Below are 10,551 nucleotides of genomic sequence, written 5' to 3' on the forward strand. Positions count from 1 at the left end.
TCTTGGTTTTGAGTGTGTAGTGATCGCATCGGGGTGTGTCACTCTCTTTTGTAAGTGCGAAGTTCGTCTGATGCAGTGGCGTGGCGTTGCTTTTTTTATATTTGAGGAGAGTACTCAACACTTATTTTTTTCAATGTTGATTTTGTTTTTTCTCTTTTCAATTTGACTAGCATCTCTAAGTTCAGAGAATTGGTTGCCTCTTTACCTTTAGAAATGGGAAAGGGGGGAGGAAGAACTCGGATTTGGAGAGTAATATAAGTTATAGATAAGAAAAGAAATTAATGAATAAGAGAGGGGGGTAAATTACAAACATAGGCGAACCGATAATCACAACAACAAAAAACCCGACCTTATAATAGGTAATAATGATAGCATAATATCATACCGGTAATCCGCCTTTAAAATGGACCAAGTGATCCTTAAATGCCCTTTAAAAAATAAGTAAATATTTGGGCATTACACATTGCATATTCTATGAGATAGAAATATTCATATGGGGTGACCAGATAAAAGCAAAGAAGAAATTTAAAAATCAAAATAAAATAAAAGACATCTTTTCTTATTATTGAAATAATAGGAATATTATACATATATGTATGTGTGTGTGTGTGTGTGTGTTTGTTTGTGTGTGTGTGTATGTATGTATGTTTTAAAGCAAAAAGTTCCCTATCAAGGACAATGATGATGATGATGATGATGATTATGACGATAATAATAATAATAATAATAATAATAATAATAATAATAATAATAATAATAATAATAATAATAATAATAATAATAATAATAATAATAAGGACGCTTGGGGATAATTAATATTGAATTTTTAAAATAAGTGTTAACACCTTCTAAAATATTAAATCCTAAAAGTCAATGTGTTACTCTCGACGGCTACTCTTAAATAGGATTCACATTGTGCCCATTTTTCTGATAAATTTAATTTTCAAATTCGTCTTTCTGAGTGCCAAGCCTGTTGTTCTCGTAACATCCTTTGTGGGCTCATCATGCCTATAGCTAGGGGAATAAGGGTAAAATTGCGCAAATTAGTGACGGAAGCACCAAATTTGGCACAAAGTAACTTGAGACCACTATTAATCGATGTTGATATAGAACCACATTGAGAAATTCCTCTAACAGTGTAAAATATTGAGATGCAAGTACGCCGATATTAAAATAAAGGGGTGTAATCCATGTAATATTTGTTGACAATTCGGCGCTTTGAAAATATATTATTTTTAGCCCGGTTGATTGTTTTAGCTTAAATAATTATCGTTGTTAAAAATGTGACTTTATGTGATATAGGAACCGTATGGGCTGGTAGTAGAGCTTTATTATGAGGGGGGGGGGGGGTGCTGGTGTTTGTTTTATTGGTGTTGTGTTGTTCATGATGGTGGTGGTAATGTTGATGATATTGATGATGATGATGATGATGATGATGATGATGATGATGATGATGACGATGATGATAATGATGATGACGATGAGGTGGTGATGGTGGTGGTAATCGTGGTAGTGATGATGATGATGATGATGATGATGATGACGATGGCGATGATGATGACGATGATCAGAATGATGATGATGAGGTCGTGGTGGCGGTGGTGGTAGTGGTAGTGATGGTGATGATGATGATGATGATGATGATGATGATGATGATGATGATGATGATGATGATGATGAGGTGATTGTGGAGATAGCAGTATTGATGATGATGATGATGATGATGATGATGATGATGATGATGATTATGATGATGATGATGAGTATGATGATGATGAGGTGGTGGTGGTGGTGATAGTGGTAGTGATGATGATCGTGATGATGATGATGATGTTGGTAACTATCATTTAATTTCGATAATGAAAGACTTTCTTGGTGACGTATAATAACATTTTTAGATGATGAGGATTCAACAAAAGTCATCTTTATTAGACAAATGGCTGTGGAACAGATTTTGTTCTTGGGAGACTTGAGACAATTAATTCAGCAGCAGCCTTTTCTTGTTTATCATGATCTCTTTGAATTATTTTAACCGTGCAAGATAAAGCCAATACCTCGTTGTCAGTTGTTTTTTTTTTTTCCACGTGTGTTCAAGCAAACCATATGTTGTCTTATTGAAGGCTAAAAATGTTTCCTTTCCTGAAGTATAGCTGTCGAGGCGTGGTAGTACCGGCTGGAGTCTGTCTCTGAACCTGGTTGGGTGAATATACGACTGAGTGCAACATCTTTCACAGCATTCTTTCCAATACATCTTGAATAATTCTGACATTTTACGAACTCTTTCTTTGCTCTATTCTATACTTGAATGTTTTATATACAGCAGAAAGGAGTGCTTTTACTTGAAACACAACGAATAACAAATTGCAGTAACCTTGCAGAAAACAGGAATCAACAACTCCAAGCAGATGCTGTCTTATTAGACTTTAGTAAAGCATTTGATAAAGTCCATCACCATACTCTGGCTATTAAACTGAGGAGATATGGACTGTATAATGGATTTTCTAACTAACCGTAAACAGACAACTAAAGATCAATGCCAGAGTCAGCTCCCGTACTACAGGCGTTCCCCTAGGTGCCGTTCTGGGTCCCCACTTGTTCTTTATCTACATCAATGATTTGCCTGAAAGATTGACGCCAGGAACTCAACTTTGAAGATGACAGCCTTTTGTACAGAGCAATAAGGAAGAAGGCAGACTCAGAAATTCTTCGTCGGACCTTGATTCCAGAAAAATACCAACAATAGGAAGATAACACCATCACAATATACAATACACAACACACTAGAAGTCACCAAAGCAAAATATCTCAGAAACGATAAACAATCGCCTGACCTGGAAATACCACATTGCAAACATATGCAGAAAGGTAAACCCGACCCTGGGATTCTTGATTGAGAGAAGAAACCTCTTCGGTCGCAAAGAAACCATAAAAGAGAAATGCTATAAAGCTTATGTTAGACCATCACTCGAGTATAACAGTACGGTATGGGATCCCGATCGCACCTCCGAATTTAGGGAAATAATATAGTCAATCCAACGAAAAAAAAATTCGTTCAAGAAAATCCACAAACAAATCAAAGCCATATATGACAATCCATTTGGAACCATTGAAGAAAAGGAGAGAGAGAGAGAGAGAGAAGAAGAAGAAGAAGAAGAAGAAGAAGAAGAAGAAGAAGAAGAAGAAGAAGAAGAAGAAGAAGAAGAAGAAGAAGGAGGAGGAGGAGGAGGAGGAGGAGGAGGAGGAGGAGGAGGAGGAGGAGAAGAAGAAGAAGAAGAAGAAGAAGAAGAAGAAGAAGAAGAAGAAGAAGAAGAATGTATTTTACAAAAGCCAGAAAAACCAGGTCAGGTTGCCATTACTGGGCCTCCAAGCCAATAAGAGGAAACCTGGCAAATCTTGGTTGCCACAATCTAGAGTGGACTACCATCTTCAATCGTTTCTGCCCTCAACTATAAGCCTGTGGAACAATTTGATAACTCCCAGTAAAACAATTAATTGTGAATGCTGCTGCTGAGTCTTCCACGAGGAAGTTTCAGATTGAAGAGGAAGAGGAATAATAATAATAATAATAATAATAATAATAATAATAATAATAATAATAATAATAATAATAATAATAATAATAATAATAATAATAATAATAATAATAATAATAATAATAATAATAATAATAATATAATAATAATAATAATAATAATAATAATAATAATAATAATAATAATAATAATGGACTTTTACTCCATGCAATCTTGTTCAGAGCTGTCCTTCGAAGAACGTCAACGACAAGATGCAGAATCTCCAGTATACCAATCTAACAGTACAATAGTATGAAGTTGACGTCACTAAGGTCTTTGTTATTGCTTTTTGCCATCCGCGTTTCTGAGTAATTCTCACTGAACTGTATTAAACGGGTTATAAACGTTTAAGGTTACGTACAGTTTTGTGTGTTGGTCCATTCCACTTCCGGATGGCAATGTTGTGAGCTTCTTAGCCAAGTGCATACTATCTATAACAGACGAAAGAGACGATATCTATGTCTATGAAGAAAAACTTCCAAAATGTCGGCTGTGGGCTGGATCTTGCACTTTCCGTTATTGATTGTTCAAGTGTTTAACGTTTCACAGTTCTCGAGTTACAAGTTTTAAAGTTACATTCGTTCAAGTTGGAAGTTATATATACAGTTATTGTGCGGCTATGTGGTCTAGTGATACCCGCTCGGCGCATAGTTGAGTCCTTGGAAAAGGCCCTTTACTCACATTCTTTCACCGTATTCAGGTGTAAAATGAGTACCTGGCCGTTAACAGCGTTGTCTTTGTCCGAAAAATTGTAATATCACTTAACAGGTATCATGTCCCGTCCTAACATGTAAAATGTTGATGTTGGCCAGGGACCCTTTGTAAAGCGCTTTGAGCACATTTAGTGGATATTGCTCTATATAAAGCACATTAAAAAAAATATTACATATACACCGGTCCTTATATAAGGACCGCCTATCTATATACAATTATCTACATCGGTCCTTATTAGGACCACGGCCCCATCCCAGGTCCTAGTTGGATCACCCGGCCTGCCCCAGGACCCCAGTTGGGTCATCCCCCCCCCCCCCCCCCCCCCCCCCCTCCAGGAATCCCGATGGTTGGAAGGTCTTCTCAACATGAAATCAATCTATCTCCTCTTTCTCGTTCCTTTCTTTCTTTAAAAATGTTTTTATTTTGTTTTTAATGTTTTGTTACTACCTCTCTTTTTAAAATGTATGTATTTATTTATTTTTTTAAATCCGTGTTATTTATTCTGTCTGTTTCTTAACCTAACCCTGAGTTTTTTTTTTTGTTTTTTGTTGTTTTTTTTTTGTGCCATCAAGGCACAGCTGGTAGAAAAAGAAGTGACTATGATCAACGCTGACAGTGAATACAGTTGAAGCGGAAAATTGAATCGCCGCTTTATCGGAACAGCCGGTTAACTGGAACGATCTGTCGGTGATAGAATTTTTACTCTATGATTTCTACTGATCAATCGGAGCGCATGTCGGTTAATCAGAACGATTCCAGACATTCAGAAGGGTGGGGTGTGTCTTTTTTACGAAACCCGCCGAAACCCGCCGAAACCCTGCGAAACCCGCCGAAACCCGCCGAAACCCGCCGAAACCCGACGAAACCCGACGAATCCCGACAAAGTTATGGGAAGTAGGTGGCTGTGGGGAGTGAACCTAGAACTCAGGGAAGTGTACACCATTGGGGAGTGAACCTGGGACTGGGTTTCGGCGGGTTTCGTAAAAAAGAACCAGTGCTTTTTACGAAACCCGCCGAAACCCGCCGAAACCCGGCGAAACCCGACAATATCCAGCAAAGTTATGGGAAGTAGACAACTGTGGGAGTGAACCCGATACTCAGGGAAGTGTACACCAGTCGGGAGTGAACCTGAGACTAAGGTTATCGGCCGGTTTCGGCGGGTTTCGTAAAAAAGAATTAGTGCTTTATTACGAAACCCGCCGAAACCCGCCGAAACCCGACAATATCCGGCAAAGTTATGGAGTTTGGCAACAGTGGGGGTGATCCTGGGAGTCAGGGAATTGCACACCAGTGGGGAGTTAACCTGGGACTGTGTAAAAAGGATATCAGTGGGAAATAAACCTGGGACTAAAGGGAGATGGATACCATTGAAAGTTGAAGCCGGATATGGGAGTTGAGTACCAGAGGAGAATGAACCTGACACTATAGAAGGTGTGCGCCAGTGGAGAGTGAACCTGGGACTCAGGGAATTTCACACCAGTGGGGAGTTAACCTGGGACTCTGTAAAAAGGATATCAGTGGGAAATAAACCTGGGACTAAAGGGAGATGGATACTATCGAAAGTTGAAGCCGGATATGAGAGTTTGGTACCAGAGGAGAATGAACCTGACACTATAGGAGGTGGGCGCCAGTGAGGAGTGAACCTGGGACTATGTAAACACGATATTAGTGGGAAATAAACCTGGGACTAAAGGGAGGTGGATACCATTGGGAGTTGAAGCCGGATTTGGGAGTTGGGTACCAGAGGAGAGAGAAACCTGACACTATAGGAGGTGGGCGCCAGTGGGGAGTGAACCTGGGACTATGTAAAAAGGATATCAGTGGGAAATAAACCTGGGACTAAAGGGAGATGAATACCATTGAAAGTTGAAGCCGGATATGGGAGTTGAGTACCAGAGGAGAATGAACCTGACACTTTAGGAGGTGGGCGCCAGTGGGGAGTGAACCTGGGACAATGTAAAAAGGATAGCAGTAGGAAATAAACCTGGGACGAAAGGGAGATGGATACCGTTGAAAGTTGAAGCCGGATATGAGAGTTTGGTACCACTGGAGAATTAACCTGACACTATAGGAGGTGGGCGCCATTTGGGAGTGAACCTGGGACTCTGTAAACAGGATATCAGTGGGAAATAAACCTGGGACTAAAGGGAGATGGATACCATTGAAAGTTGAAGCCGGATATGAGAGTTTGGTACCAGAGGAGAATGAACCTGACACTAGAGGAGGTGGGCGCCAGTGAGGAGTGAACCTGGGACTATGTAAACAGGATATCAGTGGGAAATAAACGTGGGACTAAAGGGAGGTGGATACCATTGGGAGTTGAAGCCGGATTTGGGAGTTGGGTACCAGAGGAGAGAGAAACCTGACACTATAGGAGGTGGGCGCCAGTGGGGAGTGAACCTAGGACTCTGTAAACAGGATATCAGTAGGAAATAAACCTGGGACTAAAGGGAAATGGATACCATTGGGAGTTGAAGCCGGATATGAGTTTGGTACCAGAGAAGAATGAACCTGACACTATAGGGGGTGGGCGCCAGTGGGGAGTGAACCTGGGACAATGTAAAAAGTCCCAGGTTCACTCCTCACTGGCGCCCACCTCCTATAGTGTCAGGTTCATTCTCCTCTGGTACCAAACTCTCATATCCGGCTTCAACTTTCAATGGTATCCATCTCGCTTTAGTCCCAGGTTTATTTCCCAATGATATCCTGTTTACATAGTCCCAGGTTCACTCCCCACTGGCGCCACCTCCTATAGTGTCAGGTTTCTCTCTCCTCTGGTACCCAACTCTCAAATCCGGCTTCAACTCCCAATGATTATGGTATCCACCTCCCTTTAGTCCCAGGTTTATTTCCCACTGATAACCTGTTTACATAGTCCCAGGTTCACTCCTCACTGGCGCCCACCTCCTATAGTGTCAGGTTCATTCTCCTCTGGTACCAAACTCTCATATCCGGCTTCAACTTTCAATGGTATCCATCTCCCTTTAGTCCCAGGTTTATTTCCCACTGATATCCTGTTTACATAGTCCCAGGTTCACTCCCCACTGGCGCCCACCTCCTATAGTGTCAGGTTCATTCTCCTCTGGTACCAAACTCTCATATCCGGCTTCAATTTCAATGGTATTCATCTCCCTTTAGTCCCAGGTTTATTTCCGATATCCTTTTTACATAGTCCCAGGTTCACTCCCCACTGGCGCCCACCTCCTATAGTGTCAGGTTTTTCTCTCCTCTGGTACCCAACTCCCAAATCCGGCTTCAACTCCCAATGGTATCCACCTCCCTTTAGTCCCAGGTGTATTTCCCACTGATATCCTGTTTACATAGTCCCAGGTTCACTCCTCACTGGCGCCCACCTCCTATAGTGTCAGGTTCATTCTCCTCTGGTACCAAACTCTCATATCCGGCTTCAACTTTCGATAGTATCCATCTCCCTTTAGTCCCAGGTTTATTTCCCACTGATATCCTTTTTACAGAGTCCCAGGTTAACTCCCCACTGGTGTGAAATTCCCTGAGTCCCAGGTTCACTCTCCACTGGCGCACACCTTCTATAGTGTCAGGTTCATTCTCCTCTGGTACTCAACTCCCATATCCGGCTTCAACTTTCAATGGTATCCATCTCCCTTTAGTCCCAGGTTTATTTCCCACTGATATCCTTTTTACACAGTCCCAGGTTAACTCCCCACTGGTGTGCAATTCCCTGACTCCCAGGATCACCCCCCACTGTTGCCAAACTCCCATAACTTTGCCGGATATTGTCGGGTTTCGGCGGGTTTCGGCGGGTTTCGTAATAAAGCACTAATTCTTTTTTACGAAACCCGCCGAAACCGGCCGATAACCTTAGTCTCAGGTTCACTCCCGACTGGTGTACACTTCCCTGAGTATCGGGTTCACTCCCCACAGTTGTCTACTTCCCATAACTTTGCTGGATATTGTCGGGTTTCGCCGGGTTTCGGCGGGTTTCGGCGGGTTTCGTAAAAAAGCACTGGTTCTTTTTTACGAAACCCGCCGAAACCCAGTCCCAGGTTCACTCCCCAATGGTGTACACTTCCCTGAGTTCTAGGTTCACTCCCCACAGCCACCTACTTCCCATAACTTTGTCGGGATTCGTCGGGTTTCGTCGGGTTTCGGCGGGTTTCGGCGGGTTTCGGCGGGTTTCGCAGGGTTTCGGCGGGTTTCGGCGGGTTTCGTAAAAAAGACACACCCGAAGGGTGTAAGAATTGTTTTTGGGTAGCAATTCAATACTCTTTTTTGTGAATGTTCAATGTACTCTTTATCGATCAGTACAACAATCTTTTGTCAATAGTCAATGTAGTATTTATCGATCAGTACCAATAATCATTTTGTCAATGGTTAATGTACTATCTATCTATCAGCATCAATAATCTTTTGTCAATAGTCAATGGAGTATTTATCGATCAGTACCAATAATCATTTTGTCAATGGTCAATGTACTATTTATCGATCGGTAACAATAATCGTTTTTGTCAATGGTCAATGTACTTCTTACCGACGGGTAACACTAATGGAAGCTTTCCAGAAGCCGCCCGGAGCCTCCAGTCTCGTCCGGATGCTGTCCGGAGCTGTCTGATGCCGTCCGGAGCTGTCTGGTGCCGTCCGGAGATAATCTAAAGCATTCTGAAGCCATCTGGATGCCCTCAGAGCAACTATTGACAAAAATATTATTGGCACTGATCGATAATTTAGTGCGTTCCAAGTACCGTGCGCACGGAATGTCGCAAATTCCTCCAAAGATATGAAATGTGATACCGTGAATTTTTGCATGCGGCTTATATTTTAAGTGACATTAGGAATTTTGAATACCGATATGTTTTTGTTTTTAAGGATTTTACGGCGCTTGCAACATATTAAGGTCATATCAGCGCCAGTAAAAAGGAAGAAAATTGGATAGTAAAAAGTTCTAGAATTACAATAAAAACATCCAAGAAAAGGTGACAAAGGGGAATTGGTTCAAATAGGAAACAAATGTAGATTCCAAGAGCACACTATCAAAGTACTTAGTTTGAGATCACCTAAATGTCTCACCCAGACACAAGCACATGTCTCCACGAAGAGGAATACACGCAAACGTTACAAATCATACATAATACGTAAACAAAACATAATGCAGGACATATTATCAGAGAGATGATTTACAAGGAAAAAAATATCATCTCCCAAAACTCTAACTATACATTTGACTGTCTCCCTCCCAGCCAGGGTATCCTGCCAGGACCTGGACAAAACCAAGTAATCTCGTCCAAGACAAAGACAGAAAGCAAGTTGGAAAACAGATATAGGGGGATAGAAGACACAGCAAGTACCTCCCTGCCCACTATGGGAGGTCAGGGACCTCACCCAGTGAAAACCGATAATGATAGACCAAACATTTTTCTCACAATGCCGAATTCCTTTGATCTTTTCATCGTTTGCAATAAAGTGTGACTCAAACTTTAAAATGTTTACAGTAATGGTGTGTTGATTCTCTTTCCTGTGGCTTTGAGATGTTACTGAATCTAAACTTCTATAACACCAGATTCCATGTAATTTTTGTGCAGTATAATCTTTCAAAGGAACCGCAGTTTTCAGATACAAGAGGTGCATAATTAAAATGACATAATTATTAATTTGTCCTCTCCACTCTGAGTTCCTGGTTGTTGGCAATCTATTAATGATATTACTATTCGCCCCATGCCATGAAAAAGAATGGGCATGATCCATATTACATTTCCATTTGCTCGAGGTCATTGGCCACATTGGAATATGTGCTCAAAGTGACCTACATTATAGTGATACGTGTTCACAGTTTTTTGAAATATCTACCATCACGATTGGTCATTTTTTCAGCTTGACACATGGGTATGCTTACAACTTTCATAAACAAAGCAGCGTTTTACATTTCTGATGAAATATCCAATCGTTGGACAGCAATTTGACAGGGACACGTTCATTGAAGAACAGTAAAAAGACCCGACTTTAACATCATATTTCAATATCTCAAACAAAGGGACGAAATCAAACGTTGAATACATTATTGAAAAAAGATATTTTGTTCAGGTTACATAGGAAAAGAAACAAAATAGCTAAACAACTGGTCACGCCGAGTATTTACAGAAACAAAATCCTTGGAATAGCGCATGGTTCAATAACTTCTGGACATCTTGGGAACTCTTCCACATTGAAGAGAATATCCGAGAATTTCACATGGCCCGGAATTACTAAAGACGTCCGAGAATATGTGGAATCGTGTGACACATGCCGAAGAAGA

This window comes from Berghia stephanieae, chromosome 14, assembly GCF_034508935.2.
Source record: "Berghia stephanieae isolate SIO BIC M18660-M18661 chromosome 14, UCSD_Bste_1.3, whole genome shotgun sequence".
NCBI lineage: Eukaryota > Metazoa > Mollusca > Gastropoda > Nudibranchia > Aeolidiidae > Berghia > Berghia stephanieae.